This window comes from Pristiophorus japonicus, unplaced genomic scaffold, assembly GCF_044704955.1.
Source record: "Pristiophorus japonicus isolate sPriJap1 unplaced genomic scaffold, sPriJap1.hap1 HAP1_SCAFFOLD_83, whole genome shotgun sequence".
Lineage (NCBI taxonomy): Eukaryota > Metazoa > Chordata > Chondrichthyes > Pristiophoridae > Pristiophorus > Pristiophorus japonicus.
Window position 1 is genome coordinate 599,829 of NW_027254751.1, and position 6,988 is coordinate 606,816.

Consider the following 6,988-nt stretch of genomic DNA (forward strand, 5'->3'; position numbering starts at 1 on the left):
CATTCACCGCTTTCTACCGGCAACGGCTGATTGGAGAGTGCGTGACTGGAATGTTGGGCTTGTCCCGCCCTCAGTCACTCTGGAGCTCGGGAAGAGCGTTTAGTCTATTGGTTTATTTGTGGCTCGATTTTCTGTTGTGAAGCGAGGCAGCGCGGCAGGATCCTTTAATAGTCTCTCACAGCTCAACTGAGTGAATGGAATGTGCAGCTTTCAGATAGGTTTTTCCCCCTTCAGGGCTGGAAACGAGAGGGACTGAGAGACACTGTGTAGAGTTTGAGTTTGTACAGAACTGTACACAGAATCAGCAAATGCAACAGCGTCGTGAGACACTGCACTCTGTTAATATTGAAACGCTAATATGAATTATTTAATTTTTTCTAATCATTAATTGAACAGGTTTGCGAAATGATTCCGCCCGGTATCGAACCGGGGACCTTTCGCGTGTAAGGCAAACTTGATAACCACTACAGTACGGAAATCCTGCGTCAGAATAAATGTCGGGAACATAAACAAAGCTTTAAACTCAACAGCTGCGCTGCACATCAGGAGCTTGCATTACGCGAATAGAATGACGTTGCTATATTTAGCAAGGTTGTGAGTGTGGGAGGAATTGATCCCATGTTTCTCGGAGTTTTCCATAGGACCAGGCGCTGGCCATCTCGCACCACTGGTTAGAATCTGGAACACACTGCTTTAAAGGCGGCGGAGGCAGACTCTATCTTATCTTTCCAAAGTGAGTTGGATCAGTATCTGAAGGAAAAGAATGCACAGCTGCGGGTAAATGACGCGGATGTGGGACTTCTTGAGAGTAGGCATGGGCTCGATGGGCTGAATGGCCTTCTTTCGTGCAGTAACCATTACATTATTCTGTGATTCAATAACTTAGTAGTACATTTAATAGTGTGCATCGAAGCTGAATATTGCAAAGGGACAAGCATTGATTCGGCACAACTAGCGGCATCTGATTGAGAAGATTCGGGTGCGCGAAAATTCGGGTGTAATGACTTTATATGCATCATTTTTGTTTTGTGAAGTTTAAGTCAGAGAAATGTTTGGGAAAGGAATTTTTTGCTGAAAAGACTCAGCATTTAATCCTCTTTCTGGTTGTTGGGGTCACATTTATTTTCGATGTTATTCTTCCACAATGTATATTTTGTTTGCTCTTTCACAATAACCAGACCTTGCTCTTCAATATATTTCACTGCTTACATGGTCACAGCAATGAAACAACGGGGGAATTAGGAGTTCCAGAAAGACAGGAATTTGTTCAGTACATTAGAAATAGCTCCAGAAACAAAGGAATTACATAGATAAAGAGAAGAGTTGGCTCAAAAAACAGGTAAACTAGCTATTCCTGTAGCAGGGGAATTAGGAGAGCGCACCATAATCACAATAATTCGTAGCAAAATTTATCGGGGATATGGCAGCCACATAAAAAGCTAAATAAGGTGCAATATAAGCAGCGCAATTTGAAGGTCCAGAAACAGGGGAATTAGGATCTTCACGAACAACTGAAATAGCTCCAGACACAGGGGAACTAGGAGCTGCATAACCCGCGGTTGTAGGAGCTTCAGCAATAGTGGCTTTCGGAGCACCCTTAAGATGGTATTTAGCAGCTCCAAGAACATTAAAACTAACCACAGAACAAGGGAAATAGCTCCAGAAACAGGGGGAATGGGATATCCTTAATTACAGGAATTAATTCCATAAACCGGGAAATTAGCTGCAGAAATGTTGGAGTTAACCTCACAAACTGGGGAATTAAGTGCTCATGGAACACCGGGATTAGAAGCTCCAGAAAGCGGGGAATTATGTCCAGAAATATCCTGATTAGCTTCAGAAAGAAGGAGAATCAAGTGCTCCAGAAACAGAGGACATTTCAGCTCCAGATACAAGGTGATTAGATGGAACATGGAATGTGCTCCATAAACGGATGAATTTGGAACTCCACAGACTATTAAATTAGCAGCTCGAGGAACAGTAGAATTAGCTCCAGAGACAGTGCAATTAGCTCCAGAAACAGGGGAATTGTCTTTAGAAAGAGCAGAGTTAGCTCTAGAAAAAGGTGACTTAGCTGTCCCTGCAGCAGGCTTTTTTTGAGAACGCGCCATAAGCAGGACACTTCGAAGAGAGATATGTATATATTATAATTAATAGAACTTAAATAGGACAATTCGGTGCTTCATCAACAGCGCAATTTGGAGTTCCAGAAAATGGAAAATTAGGAGCGCCACAACACCTCAGAATCTCCAGAAATTAAGAAACTAGGAATTCCAAAAACTATCGAATGTTCTGCACATACAAAGGTATTAGGTCCAGAAACAGCTGAATCAGCTACAGAAACAGAGCAATTCCTTTCAGGAACAGTGAAATTAGGAGTCACAGAAATAGAGCAATTAGGAGCTGCAGGAACAGGGGAATTAGTGCAAAAACAAGGGACATGGCGCCAAAAAAAGGGGAATTAGGTTCAGAAACCGTGCAGTTAAGTGTTGAAAAAAGAAAAGTAGAAATTACAGAAACTAGTAAATTAACAGCTCCAGAAACAGTGGAATTCGCTCCAGGAACAGGGCAATGGGGAGCTGCAGAAAGAGGGGAAGCGAGCTCCATGAAGACAGGAATAATCACAGTACAGCTTAATTAGCTGCAGAAAAAGTGCAATGGGGAACGGTACAAACAGGGGAAGCGAGCTCCAGGAACACAGGAATAATCATAGTACAGTGCAATTAGCTCCACAAACTGGGGAATTTTAGAAAGAGCAGAGTTACCTCCAGAAAAGGTTAATTTTCTGTTCATGTTGCAGGATCATTAGGAGAGCGTACCACAAACAGGACAATTCTAAGCCATATCTATCTGCAAACCAGAAGAAACATAAAAAGGACAATTATTGGAGCTCCAGAAAAAGGGAAATTAGGATCTCCAAAGGAATTTTCACCAGAAATGTAAGCATTAGCTCGAGAAACAGTCGAATTAGCAACAGAAATAGGGGAGCTACCTCGAGAACGGATGAAATAGGAGATCCACAATCTGGGATATGAGGAACTCGAGAAAAACACATGAGCTCCAGAGACAGGGGAATTAGCTCCAGGAACAGTGGAATTAGGAGGTGCAGAGAGGGGCATTAGGAGTTCCAGGAATACTGGAATTATCTTCAGAAACAGGGTAATTGTGTTTAGAAAGAGCAGAATTAGCTCCAGAAAGAGGCGACTTAGCTCTCCCTGCAGCAGGGGATTTATGAAAGCGCACCATAAGCAGGACATTTCCAAGATATATATATATATATATAATTAATAGTCACTTAAATAGGACAATAAGGTGCTTCATCATCAGTGCAATTTGGAGCTGCAGAAAAAGGACAATTTGGAGCTGCGCAAGCAACTCAGAATCTGCAGAAAGTGGGGAACAAGGACTTCCAAAAACTATCGAATTTGCTCTGCAAACATAGGTATTAGGTTCAGTAACAGCGGATGTATCGACAGAACAGAGGAATTCCCTCCAGGAACACGGACATTAGGAGTCACAGAAAGTGAGCAAGAAGGAGCTGCAGTAACAGGGGAATTAGCGCAGAAACAAGGGAATTAGCACAAGAAACATTGCAATTAGGTCTAGAAAATGTGCAATTAGGTCTTGGAAGAAGAAAAGTAGGAGTTATAGAAACTAGTAAATTAGAAGCTACAGAAACAGTAGAAATTCGCTCCACAAACAGGGCACTGTGGAGCTGCAAAAACATGGGATGTGAGCTCAGGAGCACAGGAAAAATTAATAAGAACATAAGAACATAGAAATTAGGAACAGGAGTAGGCCATCTAGCCCCTCGAGCCTGCTGCGCCATTCAACACGATCTTGGCTGATCTGGCCGTGGACTCAGCTCCACTTACCTGCCCGCTCCCCGTAACCCTTAATTCCCTTATTGGTTACAAATCTATCTAACTGTGATTTGAATACATTCAGTGAGCTAGCCTCAGCTGCTTCCTTGGGCAGAGAATTCCACAGATTCACAACCCTCTGGGAGAAGAAATTCCTTCTCAACTCGGTTTTAATTTGGCTCCCCTGTATTTTGAGGCTGTGGTCCCTAGTTCTAGTCTCCCCGACAGTGGAAACAACCTCTCTGCTTTCATCTTGTCTATCCCTTTCATTATTTTAAATAATTCTATAAGATCAACCCTCATCCTTCTGAACTCCAACGAGTAAAGACCCAATCTACTCAATATATCATCATAAGGTAACCCATTCATCTCCGGAACAGGCAAGTGAATCGTCTCTGTACCCCCTCCAAAGCGAGAATGTCCTTCCATAATAAGGTGAGCAAACCTGCACGCAGTACTCCAGGTGCGGCCTCACCAATACCGTATACAGTTGCATCAGGACCTCCCTGCTTTTGTACTCCATCCCTCTCGCAATGAAGGCCAACATTCCATTCGCCTTCCTGATTACCTGCTGCACCTGCAAACTATCTTTTTGGGATTCATGCACAAGGACCCCCAGGTCCCTCCTTCTGCACTTCAGCATGGTGTAATTTCTCCCCATTCAAATAATATTCCATTTTACTGTTTTTTTTCCCAAGATGGATGACCTCACACTTTCCGACATTGTATTCCATTTGCCAAACTATTCGCTTACCCGATCTAAATCTCTTTGCAGCCTTTCTGTGTCCTCGACACACCCGCTTTCCCACTAATCTTTGTGTCATCTGCAAATGTTGTTACACTACACTCTGTCCCCTCTTCCAAGTCATCTATGTATATTGTAAACAGTTGTGCTCCCAGTACCGATCCCTGTGGCACACCACTAACCACCGATTTCCAATCCGAAAAGGACCCATTTATCCCGACTCTCTGCTTTCTGTTAGCCAGCCAATTCCCGATTCATGCTAATACATTTCCTCTGACTCCACGTACCTTTATCTTCTGCAGTAACCTTTTGTGTGGCACGTTATCGAATAGCTTTAGGAAATCTAAATACAACACATTGGTCGGTACACCTCTATCCACCATGCTCGTTATACCCTCAAAGAATTCCAGTAAATTAGTTAAACATAATTTCCCGTTCATTAATCCATGCTGCGCCTGCTTGATTGCACTATTCCTGTCGAGATGTCCCGCTATATCTTCCTTAATGATAGTTTCAAGCATTTTCCCCACTATAGGCTTTAAACTAACCGGCCTATAGTTACCTGCCTTTTGTCTGCCCCTTTTTTTTAAACAGAGGCGTTGCATTAGCTGTTTTGCAATTCGCTGGTACCTCCCGAGAGTCCAGAGAATTTTGGTAGATTATAACGAAAGCATCTGCTATAACTTCAGCCATTTTTCTTAATACCCTGGGATGCATTTTATCAGGACCAGGGAAATTGTCTACCTTGAGTCCCATTAGCTGTCCAGCACAACCCCACTAGTGATGGTGATAGAGATTGTCTCAAGCTCCTCCCTTCCCACATTCCTGTGACCAGCAATTTTTGGCATGCTTCTTGTGTCTTCCAATGTGAAGACCGAAGCAAAATAATTGCTTAAATCTCAGCCAGTTCCACATTTCCCATTATTAAATCCCTCTTCTCAGCTTCCCTTCCCATCTTCTCATCCACCTTCTCATAATCACAGTACAGCGCAATTAGCTCCAGAAACAGGGGAATTACGTTTCGAAAGAGCATAGTTACATCCAGCAATGGTGAATTTTCTATTCATGTTGCAGAGTAATTAGGAGAGCGGACCATAAACAGGACAATTTGGAGCCATATAGATCGGCAAACTACAAGAAATGTAGAAAGGACAATTAAGTGCTTGATAAACTGCGGAATTTGGAGCTCCAGAAAAAATTAAGAGCTCCACAGGAATTTTCCTCAGACAAAAAAGATATTAGCTTCAGAAACCGTTGAATTAACAATAGAAACATGGGAGCTACCTCCAGAAAAGGATGCATTAGGAGATCCACAATCTTGGATATTATGAACTCCAGAAAAAATATGAGCTCCAGAAACAGGGAAATTAGCTCCGGGAACATTGGAATTAGGAGCTACAGAGAGGGGAATTAGGAATTCCATGGAAGTAGTTCAGAGACTAGAGTTTTAGCTCCAGAAACAGGGGAATTATGTTTCGAAAGAGCAGAGTTAGCTCTGGAAAGAGGTGAATTAGCTATCGCTGCAGCAGGGGAATTAGGAGAGTGCGCCATAAACTGGACATTTTCTACATATACATATATATATATATAACTATTAGACACTTAAATAGGACAAATAGGTGCTTCAGCAACAGTGCAATTTGGAACTCCAGAAAAAAGACAATTAGGGTCTCCACAAACAACTCAGAATCTCCAGAAAGAGGGGAACTAGGACTTCCACAAACCATGGGTATCTTTCCAGAAAAAAAGGTAGAAGAAACATAGAAACATAGAAAATACGTGAAGGAGTAGGCCGTTCGGCTGATCATTCACCGCAGTACCGCTGTCCGTTTTTCTCTTAATACCACTTGATCCCTTTGACCGTAAGTGTCATATCTAACTCCCACTTGAATATATCCAATGAACTAGCATCAACAACTCTCTGCGGTAGATAATTCCACAGATTAACAACTCTATGAGTTAAGACAGTTCTCCTCATCTCAGTCTTAACGGGCTTACCCCTTATCCTTAGACTCTGTCCCATGGGTCTGGACTTCGCCAACATCGGGAACACTCTTCTTGCATCTAACCTGTCCAGTCCCGTCACAATGTTTTATGTTTATATGAGATCCCCTCTCATCCTTCTAAACTTCAGTGAATACATGCCCAGACGATCCAGTCTCTCCTCATATGTCAGTCCTGCCATCCCGGGAATCAGCCTGGTGAACCTTCCCTGCACTCCCTCAATCGCAAGAACGTCTTTCCTCAGATTAGGACACCCAAAACTGAACACAATACCTCAGGTGAAGCTTCACCAAAGCCCTGTAAAACTGCAGAAAGACCTCCCTGCTCCGATACTCAAATCCCCTTGATATGAAGGCCAATACTCCATTTGCCTTCT

The 6,988-nt window shown here is 42.8% G+C and overlaps 1 non-coding gene across 1 annotated transcript; it reads right to left on the reverse strand.

Annotated features, from left to right (window-relative positions):
- Positions 1-406: 406 nt before the first annotated feature.
- On the reverse strand, positions 407-480 carry trnav-uac (transfer RNA valine (anticodon UAC)). The gene has a single exon. It is a non-coding gene; the product is annotated as a tRNA-Val (tRNA).
- Positions 481-6,988: the final 6,508 nt, after the last annotated feature.